The sequence below is a fragment of the Pogona vitticeps genome, chromosome 1 (genome assembly GCF_051106095.1).
Source record: "Pogona vitticeps strain Pit_001003342236 chromosome 1, PviZW2.1, whole genome shotgun sequence".
Classification (NCBI taxonomy): domain Eukaryota; kingdom Metazoa; phylum Chordata; class Lepidosauria; order Squamata; family Agamidae; genus Pogona; species Pogona vitticeps.
The window spans coordinates 276,579,942-276,600,271 of NC_135783.1; positions in this window are offsets into that span (position 1 = coordinate 276,579,942).

A 20,330-nucleotide genomic window follows, 5' to 3' on the forward strand; every position below is an offset into this window, starting at 1 on the left:
CACCTGTTTGCTTGTTTCCTTCCTAATTCCTTCCTAATTCACAGGATGAGGAAGCCGATGCTTAGCTGCTACATGTCATGTGGTGGCAGCGGTGGCGGCAGCACCCAGGAAAGTAAAGAAAGGTGAACTTCCAGAAACATCTTGCAGAAACCTAGAGTAGACCTTCTGTCTGCTGGTAGGAAAGCTTTCCAAATGTTTTGCTATTAGGCAATGTAAGCCATCTGCTTATCATATTTCTAAAAATCTGGGGGGAAAGTATTAATTCATAGCCTGCACAGACTGATTTGGCAATGTCCATGTTCCTAATACTTTATCAGTGCTCACAGATTGAGTTACATCCATGGAGACATAACAAGAGAAAGAGAGAGAGGTTTTAGCCATTAGAAAAGAAAGAGCAAGGATAGATATAATTTTATATGCGGTGGACAATGACAAAAACATTTCTGAAACATATGCTGTCTTTAATCTTGACCTGTCATTGCTACTATCCCTGGGGGCTGACCAAAATTAACTACAATTATATTAATCTGCCTATCAGGTCCGATATCATTTCCTGTAGGAGGTGTCTTTATTGTCGGCTTAAAAAAAACAGAGAAAAGCTTAGATAAAAGTACATACTTGTGATTTACAGTGTGGTACTGGGATGTCACTGGGAAAGCTGATCTTATGTTTGATGTATGACAGGTCTGTTTGGCCTCAGTTTGGCTGTTTTTTTCAGAGGTGAAGGGGAAAGGAACCAAACCCCTATAGTACTGTATATTTCTAGTGGTTTGGTACATTATAGCTCTTATTCCAGCTTGTCCATTAAGGCTGATGTTACAGTTCTTCAGAAAGCATTCTTTTGATGAATAAAACCTCTGTGTGGCCCAAGCCAAGGCACAGTAGCAAGTAGGAGTTAACAGCTAAGATGGCAACATGGTTTTTACTGGAAGAAACAGAAGAACTTGCAGAACCAGTGAGAACAGGGCCCAAAGGGGGAGACTTTGCCACCTTTTTCTGTCTTTATAGCCTTTTCCTTGCTTCAGTTCTATTTGGGATTAAAAATCTTCAATGACTTAAAAAAATGACAAGGAATTCAAAGTTCAAAGCACTGCAGGGCCAAACATAGTAATAAACAGTATTACAAAGGATGATGAATCACTGGTGAATTCAGGCCAAAACCTTTGCCTGCTTGCTACTTCTTGTAGAAGCAGGGGGTGCTTTGCAGAAGTGAATAAATAATAAATGCATCACCCTCCCCTTCGCCTCCTGGATGTGCAGTGAACATAATATTTTTAAGATACAATTAAATGTAAGAACTCCTGCAGGAAGAATTGGACCAGGTTCCACAATTATTGCCCAAACAATGCAACAATGACAAATATATTTCATATTCAGACAATGGAAGCATACTCTGTTTTAAAGATCATTCCAGTTGTAATTGTACTGTTGCCTCAGTCATGTCCTTTTCCAGAGAGGCCTTTGAGTGAAACTACTCATGTGGCAACTTCAGACAGACCTTTTGCTGTCTGAAATAGAGACAAAACAGCCAGCAGCATCTCCTGCTCCAAAATCAAAATGTGTGTTACCATCAGGTTAGTCAAATTATTTTCACACCAGAGGCAGAAAATCTTACAAGCACGGTTTCCATTTCTGGCAGTTAAAGAGAAAAGGCACAATAAATTGTATAACTAACCATTTGATCCTATTTAATGACACATAAAATCGACTGCCTGGGGTCATTGCATCACTCTCTGGAATGGTAGGACCAACCTTGGTTGGAATTCTTAGTGTCTTCTCATAGTGTAAAAAGAAGGGTAATTTGAATCAGGGTAACAGTGCACAGGGAAGAATTGTCTACCCCTTTGTCTCTGTATTGACTAGAGTGGTATAGATTTACCAGATGAGCGGGATATAAATCAAATAAATAAATAAATAAATAAATAAATACTATTTAAACTGCCCTCTGAAGATACTGCTAGCTACAGAGGGAGAAACGGAAATTTCAAGGTGAACAAGAGCTTCAGTGACGATAATTTGGGCAGAGCCCCTGGTGGAAATTAAGGATTTGGACACTTCTTCTTCCTCCCCTTCAAAATAGAGATATAGCAATGGAGAAATCATGGTTTATTGAACTCCTTCTAAAATAGTAGCAACTCTATCCCCTAACTCTTCATTCAGGAAAAAAAAATCTCACACTGCTGTAGAAAAGGACCCAACATTCTTCCTGTGTGCATTTTCACAGCAATGTTGCAGAAGCCTGCCAGGACAGGAGGATTTCAAAGGCAGATTTTCCAGCCACGCAAATACCTTGTCAGGACCTCTCCTCTGAAAAGCCAAGCACAAATCCTCAGGCTGAATGGTTGCTGGCCTGGATTTCTGGGAGTTGTGCTCCAAGAACATTTGAGGACTCAAGATTGGGAACCACTGCTGTAGAGTCTCTTATATGCAGTCAAGAAGGCCTGCAGATTTTATGATGGAGGTGGAGAAGATAAGATTCCAGCCCAAGAAAAGAAGTTGCTTTAATACAGTTTGAACAGTTTATTTAAGTTTGGAAACCAAACATTTCCTAACCCTTATATAAATGGAGTCACCTCACACTGTCTGCTGTTCAGGTTCTTTGTAAATGAATATGCATAATCTGTATTTTTCAAGTTGCACATCTACCAGTATGTCAAACTGCATAATATATATTTCAAAAAAATCAAGTGCATTCTGAGGGGGAAAGCCTTCAGTTACTTCATACCATGAAATGCTCAGAGAATACATATCTAAGCTCAAAAACAGCTCTGAACATTTTAGCTAGTTACCAATATTAAACTCCTATCTGAAACAAGATAATCATTTAGCAAGGGGGAGGCAATGCCTTTTTTGTTCTGTGTTCCAGAATACATCCTGAGGAGTAATAACCTTTTGCTACAACATGGCATAAAAAGAACAATGGTCTTCAAACTAGTGTTTGTACTTTAATTTACTGAGGACTAGATCTTTGAGCTTCTTTGTCTCTGCATTTTCTTTCTTTCTTTCTTTCTTTCTTTCTTTCTTTCTTTCTTTCTTTCTTTCTTTCTTTCTTTCTTTCTTTCTTTCTTTCTTTCTTTCTTTCTTTCTTTCTTTCTTTCTTTCTAATATTTTTACCCTGCCTTTCTCCTTAAAAATGACCCAAGGTGGCTTACATCATTACAATACAATATTTAAAGATAAAAATAATGAGTGTACAAAGGTGGTTTACATTATTAAAAGAAAATGTTTAAAGTTAAAAACAATAGTATACAAATATTAAAAAGGAACAAATACCACTCTGAGAAATGATAAACAAAAGCAATATTAAAAACACATTCAAAGCAGTAAGGCAAAACAATCAGTTTGAAGACTCTACTCAGGCAGCCAGTCACTGAGGGAAAGCTTGCCTGAATAAAAGGGTTTTTGCCTGATTGTGGAAGGACAGCAAAGATGGGCTCAGCCTGACTTCCTGTGGGAGGGAGTTCAAAAGTCTGAGATCAGCAACAGAGTACAGTGGACCCTTGACTTACAGACGGCTTGACTTACAGACTTTTTGAGTTACAGACTTCTCTGGCCGCAAAATTTAGGTTTGACTTGCAGCCTGAGAATTGACTTACAGACCAGAAAAAAAAAAAAAAAACCAAAATGGAACAAAAACGGCCTGTTATGGGATTAATCGGTTTTCAATGCACTGTAGGTCAATGGAGACTTGACCTACAGACTTTTTGACTTGAGAACCGCCTTCCAATACGGATTAAGTTCCCAAGTCAAGACCCCACTGTAGGCCCTTTCCAGTGTCCCCAACAAACATACCTGTTGGGGTGGTGGGACCAAGAGAAAGGCCTGTGCTGATGACTTTAACATCTGAGCAAGCTCATAATGGGAGATATGGTCTTTGAGATAGCTTGGACTCCAGCCGTTTAGATGTTTATAGGTTTTAAGCAGCACTTTGAATTGTTCCAGAAAATGGATCAGCAGCCATTCTTTGGCCCCTCACCGAAACTGATACCCCCCCTTATACACCAGGATGTTTAAATGTTCCCTGAAAGCCCATTTTTGCCCTCAGAATCCTTTTGCTCAGTTGTATTGAATCTGCAGAGTGAAAAATGTTGAGAGTAGTAATTGCGGCACCAGGTTCTTAATGGCAGAATAAGAAATGAAACCTCATTCTGTTGCTTCTAATGTGCTGAGAATGCAGATGAGGCTACTCCCTTCCCACTGGGCTGCCCAGTGATATTAGTTGTGTTGTCGGATGCAGGCGTGGGAGTCAGACCAATTATGAACTTAAAAATGAAAGGAAAATGCTGGAGGTCACTTCTTTCATTTTAACCTTTTTCTTCTTTTTTTCATAAACTAGCTGCATGGTGAGAGGAAAAATTCCACTTCCTAGTTAAAATGCTGCTTAATTTGTATGGCCTGAATCATAACAAATCAATGTCTTTAAAGGGAGTTCTGGCCATGGCCTCCTAAAGTTAGTCTGATGCCTCCAGTGTATTAGATGACACTTTCCAATCAGTACTCCCAAAATAAGACTGACTTGCTCTTCCAGCTATGTAGGTATGTGCATAGGTACTTCATTCATATGTTTCCTTTCTCCCATAATTATCACCCAGGGTGGCTTTCAGGACAATTTAAAACAATGGTAGATTAAAATACAATACAATCACAAACATTAAAATGGATTTAAAGTCAATCATTTGAATCTTGCCAGACTAATCCTATCTCATTTTTTGATTGGATAACCTCCCTGGTAGACACTGGGAATGTTCCCTATATCTGGGACTTCAGCCAAGCTTAAAACAGAGTGCCCATGATAACTAGGTGTGGGCTGGAGAGAACAACTGTCAGGTGGGTACCCAGTTGGTTACTGAATCGTACTCAGGGAGGGCTTATCAATGGCTTCTTCTCAAATTGGGAGGAAGTAACAATTGGAATATCACAAGGCTAGGTCCTGAACCTGGTGATCTTCAATATTTTTCTTAATGACTTGGATATAGGGAATATGTACCAGATTGGCACAAAACTGGGTAGATTCCCTGGAAGACAGAAACAAAATTCAAAAAAACCCTTGAATGTAAAAAAACAAGCTACTGGCCTCAGAAGGGAAGATGATACCAACTGAAAACGGTGGTCCAAACATGCAGTGGGAGCTAATCATTAGATTGATTTTAGTATAATTAGGCTTAATTGGTCAATGTCTTTTTGGCCATAGAGGAAGGAGTCATAAGGGCATAAAGACTGTGGACTGTGATTGGCCCATCAAGAGCATCTCGGTTAATATAATTGAGGTTAAAAAACAAAAGAAACATGGTAGTTACAATATACTACCAACCACAAAGAAACTGCAGATAAAACTATTGAAAAATAAATTGCTAGAAATTCAAAGACACACAGTGTAGTAGTAATGGGATATTTCAATTATCTTGATACCAGTTGGGACACAAATTTTTGCCAGATATAGACCTTCCCAGAAATGCCTGGATTCTTTGGCTAATAAATGTGTCCTACAAAAAGTGGAGGAAGAAACCAGAGGAGTAGCTGTCCTAGACTTGGTCCTAACCAATAGAGATGACTTGGTGGAAGGAGTGGCAGCAAGAGGAACTCTGGGGGAAAGTGATCATGTTCTACTTGAGTTCTTGATTCCAGAAGAAACAAAAACAGAGTATAACTGTGTGTATATGCTCAACTTTAGGAAAGCCTATTTTAATAAACTCAGAATAATGATAGGTAAGGTCCCATGGCAGGAGATCCTACAGGAGAAGGCATCCAAGATGGGTGGGAGTTTCTCAAAAGGGAAATCCTAAAAGCACAACTACAAACAATTCCAACAATTTATTTATTTATTTATTTATTTATTGGACTTATATATCGCCCCATAGCGCTACAAGCACTCTCCGGGCGGTTTACAATTTTAATTATACAGGCTACACATTGCCCCCCCAGCAAGCTGGGTACTCATTTTACCGACCTCGGAAGGATGGAAGGCTAAGTCAACAAGGAAAAAAAAGGTGGGAGGCAGCAAAAAAGATCAGTGTGGCTTCACAAAAAAACCTCAGAGAGGACCTGAAAACAACAACAAAAGGACACATGTGGGAAATGGAAGGATGTCCAGACCTTAAAGGAAGAGTTCAGACAAGTAGCAAAGAATCACAGGGGTGGCATTAGGAAGATAAAAGCTGATAATGAGCTGAAGTTAGCAAGAGATGCTAAAAGTAACAAAAAAGCATTATTCTCTCTCTAGAGAGAGAAAAGAAACAGTGGACACCCACTGGAGGGACAGGGAGCTGAACTACAGATCACTTGTTTAGCTGGGAAATGAACTCTAGCGAACCACCAGTTTGTGCCCAATTCTAGACAGGATCCTGAAGTCTAAACTTTCCTTTGCCATCACACTGCTTTTCTAACTTGCCAACATGATGATTCTAACACTGAAAATCTTGTTTACAAAGGCACACATGTGTACAGAAAGAGTGCAGATCTTACCTGTTCATGTGTCCCAGGCTTTTCCCAAGTCATCATATTTAACTCCACTGTCTCTTCAAACTTCTGTATATGTATCAGTGTAGAACCTTGTATGTTTTAACTGGGATGGGTTGGTGGTCTGGTTACAGGGAGTGTCATAATGAATACCTTTGCTTTTAAATTTAATATTGCACTACTGTTCATAACATGCAGTTTTCAAGTTCAGGATTCCACAAAGCCTATTCTGTCAGTGTCAGCTGATGTCCATTGTGATTGATGGAACAACAGTATTTTGGAACTATCCACAGCTACCTAATGTCCTTTGATATTTGCTACTGAATAAAATATCTTGCGGAGACAGAGACACCTTCTAATTAAGCCTCATGGCTACATTATTTTACAGCTTTCAGGCAAGGAAAAACATCTTGTCAACGTGTGAACAAAGTTACCAGATGGAGGGATATCTTCAGGCAAATCACTCCTACTCCTGAAAATATTGAATCTGGTATATTCTCTAAAACTTGCACCTACAGCTTATATCTATCTATAAATATCTAGATGGACGTCTTACACTTAAAACTTAAAAAGAGGAACCAAATCTGACTATTAATTCCAGTTAGAATAAACCCATTAAATTGATCAGATTCCTTTAAATGTTCATGTAAATCTTGTTCATTAAATGGCCAAAAATTTGTTGCTTAATGTAATAAATACAGAATTAGTGGGGATTTTTTGAGTGCATTGCTCTGTAAGTTCCATTGATTCAAAGAGGCCTACTCTAATTGCAACTTACTGTGCTAAAGATCTAACAGATTAACACAGCCACCTCTTCTAAAGCTATGCTAAAGAAGTCACGGTTAGAGTTCGCCTATTTGAATCAATGCAACCTTTAGAGGAGTTGGCTCACCAAATCCCCATTGAATCAGTCAACAAACTCAAGTGATTTACTATGCTAAACAACAGGATTTTGGTTAATGAGCATACTGATCTAGCCCACCCACCTCCCAAAGTCGGGCTAAAGTCAAAGGAAGTCATCACAACTTTTCACCAAAACACAAGGGAGAACAACTTCTGTGGCTTTGGGGATCACTTTTCTGCCCTAGAACATTCTAGAGGCCTCAAGGATTATAAAACTGTAAGTGGCTAGAAGTCCACTTCCATGTTTGGAAAAGAAAGAGGTTCTTCCTTTTGATTTGATTTTTCTTTTTAAACAGTACATGGGATTTATTTAAAGATTGAAACATTCCTCTTGGTGAGTTCCAGGCTTGACTGTTCTCATTGATTTAACTATTAGGAGGTGAAAGGGCCTGAGGAGGTCTTGGATATCCAGAAGCTACAAAAACAGCTTTCTGGGGTACATGTAGCCCCAGGACTACTACACGTTATACATCCTTGCCCTGGAATGTATCTACACTAGACAGTTATAGCGCTTGGTCCCACTTTACTTGCCATGACTCCATCTAGTGGAATGCTAGGCTCTGTAGTATTGGGGGATACTTAGAATTTTCTGTGATAGATGAGTGAAAGCGTAAGAGCTCTCTGGCAGAAAATTATAAGTCTACAAACTAGCTTTCAGGCAAGCTTTCAATGCTGGCTAAATAGCTCAGTGAGTTAGGTGTTGGTCTGTAGTTTGCAAGTTTGAATCCTCACTGTGCCTCCTAGAAGATGATCCAACCTCTGTATCCATGGGAAAGCTGCATAGAAGGGAACGGAAAACCACTTCTGGGGGCTCTATACATAGGAAACCTTAGAAAGGGTCACCATAAGTCAGAATTGACTTGATTGCACATAATGGTCATTAAAAACTACAAATATCACCATACCATAGGATGACGTTATGGCAGTTAAAGCTGAATCAAATTGCAGTACTGTACTTCTGCTGTGCCCCAATGTGACAGTTATACATAGGATGCACTGTTATATATTTGAATTCAGATGACTAATTTCAAGACATTAACAGAAGCTATTTTTGCTCATACAGAATTCAGAGGAGACCCTTACTTTGCCCAGTTCACTCAGTCTCCTGCAATGCTTCATTGGTTGCTGACATGTATGGAAGGTCTCCCAACACCCAGAAGTGACTTTGGGGGTAACAAAAGAGTTTAACAGAGATGAAGAGATGGAAATCCCCTTTTCATTATAGAATTTTGTTTCCAAAAAACATTTTAAGACACAGTTTAGTAGTTTCTAAATCTATAAATATGCAGAGAACAGCATCAGTATCTTGCAAGCTCAGTAACTAAATATACCTTGATGCAATGACTGCTAAGTAATGCAGGCTAAATGCATGATTCATCCTTCTTTAAAATTCATTTTTGAAAAAAAATAGAGTGGCATCACCCAATTTCAAGGGATTTCGTGGAGGGAATGAGACATACAATGTCCCAATGTAAGGATGAGAAAACATCTAATTTCCCCCCCTCAGGATCAGCATTGAAGATTGTTTGCTACCCCTCTGACTAATCCACAAGGCTATATTAGCTTTCAGCTCACATACAGACACTGGCGTCAATAATTACGTAAGGTTTCAATTTACTGCTGGGGGGGGGGGAGTGCCAGTAGCAAATCAGTGGCAATACTGGCACTCTCTGTATTGATCATACACCTATAGCAGTCTTTTTAATTAGGACTTGCCTCAACCTTTGGTGTCATAAATGTAACAAGTCTTCTTTCCCCAGTACTGTATATCTCAGTGAGCTGGTAATGAGAGCTAAGATATCTCTTACTGATACTTGTTTCCTGCATCAGTTTCAAACAGTCTGACATGCTCATTAATAGTAAGGGACATGATGCATCTGCCCATGGAATTTTTTTGCGGGGTGGGGAGCCACCCCAGAGCACTTCGAAAGAAGGAAGGAAGGTGATGGTAGAAAATAAAGGACTACAACTTTCAAGTGAGAACCAACCCAAGTTAGTAAAAGACCCAAAGTGCAGGGATGCGTGGCTTGAGAAATTGATACACAGACAACACCTAGTTACCTCCTGCTACTGTTGAGAAGCAACCACTGAACCTTTCTGGCTGTAATTGAGGGATTCATAAGCACAATCCCAAACCAAATTATTTGCATTAGATACTCTCGGAAAGGCTCCTTTGGCAGCTGTAAATAAACAAATAATAGAAGGACGGGGATATTGTTGTGGCTAATTATTTTAATTGAGGTGATTAGATCTTAGACATTGGGAAAAAATTTAAAAGAGAGAAGAGAGTTGATTTGGTGAGGAAATACTTCAGGGTTTGGTCAGGTTGAAGCAAGCACATAGGACCTTGTGTCAATGTGCACCATGGGGCTAAAAAAGGGCAGTGGTGATAGGAAGGGCAAGCAGCCAGTTAAGCATGGAGCATCACCACAAAGGCCACAAAGGTGTCAGGGCTTGATGTTAAGCGGGTCAATAAGGTGCCTCCTAGGGTTCAGGACATTTGGTATATAATTGGGCACAATTATGTGTCGATGAAGGCTCTCCCTTGTGGTGGTGATTCTCTACCGTTAGGAGACCATCTCTTACCTGAAACAATCAAAAAGATTTGAATGGGTAGGTTTGTGGATGTATTCGAACTATTGTATAGAGAAGTAGAGAAAAAAGAGTTAGACAAAGCAGAGAAGAGGGAAAGTGAGAAAATTAGAAAATGCAAGTCGGGTGGCTCTTGGGCAAATTGGTTGCCTGGGTTCCTGATCTACACAGGGAGAATTGTTTGGGCACAATCCAGAAGAGCTTTTTCCTTCTTCCAATATCTTGATTCCCCTTGGGTCCAACAATCTTTCAAAAGGGACCCAGTCCAATGAACTCGAAAGCTTATCCAGATAGGGAGATGGCTTGTTATCTGTTAAGAGGGGTTTACTCAGGGTTTCCATATTCCAGTTATGGGAAATAGAGTTCCTAAGTTTTCTAAAAATGTGAGGTCAATTCAGGGGATGGAAGATATAGTGAGGACAAAGATAAGGAAAGAGGTGGTGGAAGGAAGGGTCTTAGGCCCGCTTTAGGGACCCACCAGTTCCCAATCTTTGGGGTTCTCCCCTGGGAATAGTGCCTAACACACCAGACGTAGTAGTAGTAGAATGAAGAAATGTCGAGATCATTGACATTGCAATTCCAGGGGATGTGTGAGTTGAAAATAAAGAATTGGAAAAACTAACAAAGTACAGAGACCTGGCAATCAAAACATCTCACCTCTGGAAGAAACACACTTCAGTGGTCTCCATGGTCATTGGAGCTTTGGGAACAATATCAAGAAATTTCACAGAGTACTATAAGTAGCTGCAGATCTCTGAAATCACACCTTCAGAGCTACAAAAAATGGCAATAGTAGGAACAACGGACATACTGGACCGATACTGAACAGATACTTAGGTTTTTGGTTAAAACTTGTATCTGTTGTATAATGCCAGTCAACGTTTTTATAATTTTGACTGTGCCTGGTGTTTAATAATAATAATAATAATAATAATAATAATAATAATAATAATAATAATAATAATAATAATAATAATAATAATAATAATGAGGAGGAGGAGGAGGAGGAGGAGGAGGAGGATGCAAATTGCATTCCATCATGTTAGTGTTGGCTTATGATAACCCTTTCCAGGGTTTCTTATTTCATAGTACTCAGATTTGATTTGCCATTCCCTTCTTCAAAGGATGCTCTGCAACTGAGCATCCTTTGAAGCCTACCAAAATTTTTCTCTTGTCCCAGGAGGCAGAGTGGGGAATTGAACCCCTGACTCTTGACTCTGCAACCAGGTGCTCCAACGTACTAAGTTATCTGGCCAGCAGTAACCCAAATGACCTCCTCATAAAATCCAGAAGTGTCCATTTCGATGTAATGACAAATATAGCCTTTTAATTTTTTAAAAAAATTGCCCAATCTTCTCTTAAACTTTATTTTCCCAATGAAAGAAAATATTTCAAAAGCTACAGATACAAATAGCCACATCTAAGTACTCAAATTTCTTCTGATCCAGAATTCACACTGAGAAGCAAGGAAGACAAGAAAAATTGCCACTTGACCAACTATCAGCTGAAGATGGGGGGGAAAGTGGTTAGACTCCAGATCATAGTCCAAGAAGTTACTGTTTTAAAATGTGACTGAATCTAAGTAGCTTATGAATATGTTTTGTTGTTAGTACTATTAAACTACATTTTATTAGCCAAAATCCTGTTGCTTAGTGCAGTAAGTCAAACTAGAGTAGGCCTATTAAATCAATGGTGATTTGGTGAGTCATCTCCTTTGTAAGTTCTATTAATTTGAATGGGCCTACTCTAACTACAACCTAATACACTTAAGTAAGTTGCAGTTAGAGTAGGCCCATTTGAATCATATGTGGAGAATATGAAGCAATTAGCATTAGTACATGAAATTCCACACCATTTTTCTTTTATTACATTAGTTTTGACATGATTTCTATTCCTTTTTTTTAAAAAAGTAACAATATTGATCGATACATGCATCCATATATTTCTGTATTCTGTATCTTTCTTCCCTCCTACTCTCCCTTTCCTATTCCTTACAGTGGCATTGTGGGCTAAACCACAGAAGCCTGTGCTGCAGCATCAGAAGACCAGCACTCGTAAGATTTAATCCATGCAATGGAGTGAGCTCCCATCACTCGCCAACCTAGCTCCTCACCAACCTAGCAGTTCGAAAGCATGCAAAACCAAGTAGGTAAATATATACCACCTCAGTGGGAAGGTAAAACGGTGTTCCCTAGTCACGCTGGCCACGTGGCAACGGAAACTGTCTTCGGACAAGCGCTGGCTCTACGGCTTTAAAACGGGATGAGCACCACCCCCCTAGAGTCGGACATGACTGGACTAAAAATGTCAAGGGGAACCTTTACCTTTCACCTTTACAGTAGAGTTGTATCTAAAATCTTATAAGGCTTTCCTAGGGAAATTATTGTAATATTCAAAGTATGTGGTGATGATGATGATGATGATGATGATGATGATGATGATGATGATGATGATGATGATGATGATGATGATGATGTGGTGGTGGTGGTGGTGGTGGTGCCATCAAGTCAATTCTGACACATGGCAACTCTTTTCAAGGTTTAGTTTACCATTCCCTTCTTCTGGAGGCAATCTGGGAGTGGCCAGCTTTTCCAGGGCCACATAGGCTGGCTCTACTCACAGGAGGCAGAACAGGGAATCACACTTGCATTCTCTACCTAAACCACTGAGCTATCCAGTGAGCTAGCAAGTATGTTGTAAAGACCAAAAAAATCCTGAATGCTTTGGAAATCCCATATTAACTATTCCATTAATATAAACCATAGAAGGGTGCCAACGTACTGTGAAAGAATCCAGATGTTTAATCCCTTTAGCTATATCCAGTTTGGTGGTCAATTTTTCCTGCAGTGCTATCTGCCTACTTTAGAATGCAATGCTGTCTTGCAGGTACTAGAAGATGGCCTATTAGGGTTCATGCAAGATGGACTCATTTTCTCCTAAGAAAAGGTTAAGTGCTATTCCCAGGATTTCTGTTCCCTGTAAGGGCTTTGCACCCTTGGAACTAACATTGCAGAGTGACAAATTTCATATGTACAACAGCATTACATTATTTGTTTAGATCCTAACACTGGAGTTGGATCTACAATTAAGAACTGAAGCACAGATGGCTTTATTTTAGTGTACTGGCTCTAAAGGTTGCTCTTTGAAACCAACTGTCTCTTGAGCAACAGGATGAAAGAAAAAGCACACTCTGGCATCCCTAAGGGGTAACTAACAACAGCACAGCCTCAAAGACAGATCTGGATGTTGTAGTTATAACCAAGGAACATAGCATCCATAGATCAAGAGGAAGATAAACATGTATTATAATTAATATGTTATCATAGTGAACTAAAAGTACTGGAAGCTTTATGTCGTATATTGCCTCATAACTGCTACATTAAAATTTCATTTACTACCTCTGCTGTAATAACCTCTGGTCCCTCCCTCCCTCTTTCTCTCTCTCATCAGATGTACTATTTCTTCTGTATGTGAATGAGGGAAAGACAATCTGAAAAAGCCAGCAAGCTTATTTATAAACAAATTATTATAGTTGCTGTTTGTTGCTTCTTCTGAGAGTAATTACCACTTCCAGAATGAAGAATATATAAATGAAGAATGTCTATAAAAATCCTTCAATAAAATAAAAGTAACAAAAATGCTTTCCAAAATGGGTGGTTTTGTTAGTCTGTTGCAGGCGAAACAAAGTCTTGTGGTACCCTTAAAAACTGGTATTATTGTTATGGGAGTTGTTGTGTTTTCTTAAGCTATAAAGGGCTGGGTGGTGGTGGAACTTGTCTTTAAAATGAGTTGCAAATGTATTCCAATCAATAATTCATCTGTCTGCATCTTCTTGCACTTTGCTGGCAACCCTTGGCTAAATTAATGGCTGCATTCACGTGACATAATGACTCCACTATAGTCCCCCAGGAGAATGGCTGCATTGCTTTGCAAAATGACATAAGGTTCCCATGGTGCCTATGCTGCTAGTCACAGAACAGAAACAAATTTGTCCATAGCACTGGCAAGAGAACCAACGAATGCTCTTATGAGTCTACAGCACTCAAATACAAAATTTTCTTATTCAGCAGTCTACCTATCTCAGTACTGGCTAAGCTAGAGGTCAGCTGAAAGATCTCCAAGTGATCACCAAGGGCTTTAGACTTGTGCTTGTCCAGCCCTTGCAAAAATGAAAAGGATCCCCACACCAGCTTTCATTTAGGTTACTAAAATAAGAACACATGGCATGGGAGAGGACAATGAACCAGGTCTAGAATTTTGTGACAAAAGACTTATAACCTCAGGTCTGGGATCTGGCTATGACAACTTCCTCAGCTAACCATGTGTTCCTTAAATCTTAGACTATGGTCAGCTGCCTGAACCTGGCTCCTTTTGACTGACCCCAAGGCTCCCTAGCACAAAGGTCAGTAAGACATCAACAAAAGTACAGAGAAAAGATGACCCAGTTTGCATATCATTGAATGTACCAATTTCTATTACTGAAGGTAAATTATTATTAATTCTTTTTCTTTAAACAGGATGTCAATCAAATGGGAAAGACTGTGATTATATGTCCTGTGTGTGTCTGAAGGACACACACAGGACAAAGTTCCAAACAGAGTAGTCCTAGAGTGAGCTGGAATCTTTAGCATGTATACATTACTGAAACAGTGACGTCTACATTGGCTTGGGCATGTTGTGAGAATGACTGATGGTTGGATTCCAAAAGATTTCCTGTATGGAGAATTAGTGCAGGGAAATCACCCCAGAGGAAGACCACAGCTGTGATACAAGGATATCTGCAAACAAAATCTGAAGGCCTTAGGAATGGACTTCAACAGATGGGAAATCTTGACATCTGAGCATTCAGCCTGGAGGCAGGCGGTACATCATGGCCTCTCCCAATTTGAAGAGACCCTTGTCCAGCAGGCTGAGGCAAAGAGGCAGTCCCGGAAGCAGCAAAATCAGGGAGCTGGACAGGGGACAGATTATATTTGTCTTCAGTGTGGAAGCATTTGTCACTCTCGAATTGGCCTTCTCAGCCACACTAGACATTGTTCCAAGTCCTCCATACAGAGCACATTACCATAGTCTCTCGAGACTGAAGGACGCCTACACAGTGTGTATGAATCTGCAGTCCAGGTGGCAATTACAGAAAAGCCACTTCAAGGTCCCATCTCTCCCACCTTATCTTTGGAGCAGACAGCCCTTCAAATGGAAGACACGTCCTGGCACCCCTTCAAATAGAGGACTGTCTTCTGTAAATGGGTCCATTCTAATTTCTTTTCAAAAGTAAAGTAAATTCTGCAAGATTTAAGTCTACTCATTTTAAAATCATAATGAATAGCAACAGGTCTTCTCCACCCCTTCATGGAGATGCCAGGATTTGAACCTGTGGCCATTCTGCATGCAGAGCTTTTTCTCTGCTACCATTATGCTATGATTATCTGATATTTAGATTTTCTCTTAAACATGGGGGCCCTCCAGATGTTCTTGGAATGTAACTTCCGTAAGATCTAGCCAGAACAACTAATGGTGAGAGATGGTGATGTTACAGTCCATTAACATCTGAATGGTCATGTTGGACTGTGGATTTTACTGTACTAGTCTTGTGGCAAACATGTATGGGAGACAAGAAATATCCCATTGTGTGAGATTTGAACAGGAAAAGGAGTCCAAGAGGGGAGTTTCTTTAAAAGAAGGAAATTCTAAAGGCATAATTACAAACAACTCCAACAAGAAAAAAAAAAGTTAGAAAGCAGCAAAAAGAGACCAATGAGACTTCACAAAAAGCTGAGAAGATAAGGGGGAGGGGGAAGGACACATATAGGAAGAGGAAGCAAATCCAGGCTACAAAGGAAGAGTACAAACAAGTAACAAAGAATTGCAGGGATGTCATTGGTAAGCAAAAGCTGAGTATGAGCTGAGGTTAACAAGAGACACTAAAAGCAACCAAAAATCATTTTTCAGGTAAATGTGTAGCTTAAGACAGAGAAAAAAACCAGTGACTCAGATACTAATTGGAGAGGGAAATTGATAACAGATGACGAAGAAAAGGCAGAAGTCTTCAATTCCCACTTTAGCTTTATCTTTTCCCAAAAAAGACCCTCCAGACAAATGTGAAGTACAAGTGGAGGTGACAGAATTGTAGCTTGAAACTGATAATAATTAAAGAATACTTTATTAATTTGAATGAATTCAGATTTTCAGGGCTGGATGAACTGCATCCAAAATATTGAAGGAACTGACTTTAAGAAGGAACAAATTCAAAGGAGAGTGACAAGGATGACCAGGGGACTAGAAACAAGTCCTATGAGGAAAGACTGGACAAACTGAGCATGTTTGGCCTTGTGAAAGAGAGAAATGCGATAGCACTTATCAAATACTAGAAAGATTGTCATACAGAGGAGGGGTAGAACTGTTCTCAATCATTCAAGAGTGCAAGACTGATTATGGGTTCAAGTTACAGGAAGTCAGATTTCATTTGGATGTCAGGAAAAACTTCCTAACTCTTAGAGCAGTATGACAATGGATCCAATTGTCTTCGGAGGTGATCAGTACTGGAGGCATTCAAGAGAAAATTAGACATTCATCTGTAAGATATACTTTGATTTCGATTCTTGCATTGGACTCAATGGCTTTATAGGCCTCTTTGAAATCCAGTATTCTATGATTCTATGAAATATACTCTGGACTTGCGTATCAATATGTATCGTGTTACGCATATTTTGCATTTTGATTGCTGATTCAGTTATTTTCTTTTTAAAACTGTTAATAGTCTTCTGCAGCTTTGTTTCTCATTTCTTCGGTGTTCTTTGAAGAATAAATGACTCATATTATGCTCAAAGGATTTCATTCTAAATAAAGAATGGACTAATTATATTAGGTGGAAGAAAAGAAACTGACTGGCAGATGAGCACTATATTTAACATTTGTATGAGCAAACTTACTGCCTAGAAAAATAGATCTTTAGCTGTTATATTTGGCTTCCTTTTTTCTCACTTCTGTAAAAGATAGAATATTGAAAATTAAAAACAACAGAACACAAATGGATGTGTTGTAAGAATTGATTGAACAGTAGTAACTCTTCTTTTTAAGATTTAATTTCCTTCTCTGTGGGTTACGATCACTCACAGAAAACTGATTACTCAGTAGGACATGTACAGTTATTGACTGATTACTAGGTCAGCTCTGAAGCTTACCAGTATTGCTTGAGGTTGTAAACAGGAAGAATCTATAATTTTTAAGTGCTCAGCTTTACTCTGAGAATTGGATTGGATCTGGAAATGTGAGGAGGGCTAGGCCTATGTTTCCCAGATTTAAACTGGAAACTGCCTAAGAAATCGTGACAATTTCACATTATGGATTCAGATAAGAAATACACACTCTTAGTATTGGAATAAACCTGTCATTGTTCAATGCAGTTTTTATTCTGCTAAATAAATATAAGGACATAGTTAAGACACAGAGCTGTGGCTGCCTCTAGTGTACCAAAGAGAACTGCTGAGAAATGTCCTCTTTACAGATTGGCTGAGTCAAAAGCATTATGTTTGGGATAGAACCTAGTGGGAGCAGTTCAGCCGGCATCACGTTTTGAGAGGTCAGGCCAATCCTGCAATTATGCTCCTTAAAATTATCTGTTACTCTGTGATCCGGGAGGTCTTAATAAGTTGAAGACACTGCAGCCCTCTTCAGCCCTGCTTTAAAGCAGGTGGATCTCACATATTGAGAAGAGAGTGTTCATCTAGCCCCTTCCACTATTACTTCAATGATGGAAATGTACACAAGGAACTTATACCCAATAGTAGAGTTACAAGTGGGGGTTATCTCATGGAAAAAGTTTGCCCAGCTACTATCTTCAGACAGTTACTTCTCCATTATTCAAGAGATAACAGAGAGGAGCAGGTCTTGTGTTTTCCCCTCAATTCACACTTTAAGGAATGAATGAACAAGGCTTGTGTGTAGTGTTGTGTTACATGGTCAAAAGTCCTATCTGAACATCACAAGGGCTTCTGGGTAGACATTAATATGATGAAGACAGAAAATGCTGTTATCCTGAAGACTACGACACTGAGTTCATGTAGGTTATGCCTTGGCTATGGCAATTTTCAGAATTGATTTAATGTCAGATTATGTCAGACTCATTGCAGACCCCCAAACAGGACAGCTGCTGATTAGATAAACCCACATATTTTTGACCTCATTGTCCTTTACATTTTGAACAATTACTTTTTGGTTGAGATGTCACAGTGCTTGATCAAATGTTCTGTCTGGCTACTTGGGGTGGCTTGTGGACTGAGGGTGAGGCACTACCACAGCCCAAATTTCAGGGGCCACCCCTCTACTCCAGTCACGAGCTATATATGCCAGATAACTGGGTGCTAACTGATGGAGAGTGCTGTTGATGCCTGTGAAGATCCTCAGCTGATTTGAAGGGTCCCCCGGGTTCACTCATTACTTCAATGAAGGTTCAAATATGCTTTCAAGAGTGTGCCCTGCAACATGAGTGGGGCCAGATATCACTTGGAACAGCCCCATGATCGTCGTGGTAGATATCAAATTCTAAGCTACTCCTGACAAACTGATCTTTTCATGGATTTTGAAGTTCCACAGTACAACAAGCCAAGGTGTTTGGAACACCACACCCAAGACCAGATCAGCCAGCTCTGGCAGGAGGACTGTTATGTACTGGGATAGGCAGTTGTTGTTGTTTAGTCATTAAGTCGTGTCCGACTCCTCGTGACCCCATGGACCAGAGCATGCCAGGCCCTCCTGTCTTCCACTGCCTCCCGGAGTTTGGTCAAGGTCATGGTGATGGGCAATACAGTAATATAATTACTATTCTGCCCCAGGAACCCACTCTCAGGTACATACACTCAATATCAGCCATCTGTGAGACAGGTCACCCAATAAGGGTGGTTGAATATTAGTAGACCATTGCAACTTCTCCTTCCTGCCCCCAGATGGGACCTGATACTGCACAGAGAGCCCAGAGGAGGTAACAAAGAGGAGAAAGACTAACTTCCCCAGCTTCAATCAGCCAGGTCTCTGTAAAGCAAGCCAAGGTCTGCATATTTATCCAGGATCAAATCCTGCGTGTTAGCTGCCTTACAGTGAAAACTAACCATTTAGTAACAGCACCTTCAACCCAGGGAGTTTTGCCTTCAGGGCTATTCAGGCTATTTGATTAGAGGGACCATTTGATGGCAGCAATTAGTTCCCTATTTTCTACCATCTTCCAATGACATTGTTGCCTCCAAGCCACCATCTTCTCCTGCCCCCTGCAATTGTAGTGCTCGAGTCGCTGCTGAGCTGAACTTCAGCAGAGCGGCTCGCCTTTGCCTCCCTCCCCAGATAGCATGAGATTTCTGGTATCACAAGATTAGCATAAGAGGAGGGGGGAACATTAGGTTATTTAAGAGCTGTTCCTCCCTCTCCTCTTCCTCTTCCTTTGCTAGCATCAGCCAAGGATGGAGTTTAGCTGCGGGACTCCTTTTCAACTGCGAAGTGGGATAGTGAGGCCTACCCGGATCAGCGCTTGGGGAAACGGGGGTAGCATCAGCTTCCCCCCACAATTTGCCTGGCTGTTCCTCTTTTAGATCTGGATTAGATTTAATTTATCAGAAATAATTTGTTTTATTTAATTCATCTGCTTGAGCTATTTTTTTAACGGTACTAAGATCCAGAGGATCTGCATGGATAGGCCTGGTTTTTTTCGGAATGATGGTGTACATCCGTCCAAACAAAGTTTGGATGTCTTCTTTGTCAAGGAAAATTACAGGCCTGAGCAGTATGGAGTGTATTAATAAGAAGCCATATAGATCAGGTGTGCTGAAGCTGAGTCAGGATGACTCAGCAGAGCTGATACAATCCAGGGATGATGCAACTCAGGGATGATGTAATGTGTAACCTGATTGGTTATATATATATGTATATAAGTGTGAGTGTACAGTCAGTTGTATCTTCTCCTGCATGAAGATCACATCTACACATTATGCTGCCAGACTGATGTAAATACTGCTGTAAATACACGTTGCTGAAGGAAATGCTGCTGGACTGTGTGTGAGTTATTCCTGGCCTGCCTGAACCACAAATTACTCTGCTAAAACTGTGATTTCTGCTAAGAAAGCTGACATTCTTTGAAGACATCAAGGGGGGCCTGCTGTTTTGAGGTTGGTGAGCTCAATGGCGGGCATGGGACTTATCTTGGCTATTCTCTATGCTGTGGCAGGTAGTGCAGATATAACAGGTTTTGTTGCTGAGTCCCAGTGCTGCAGATCATGCGATTACAGTGCTTGGGGGGAAAGATGCACTGGGGCTACACCCGGACCAACAGTCAAGAAGGAAAAGCTGGCTTGAGGCCCATGGGTGGTCATATTGGGGCCAGCCAGGTTCTCGCA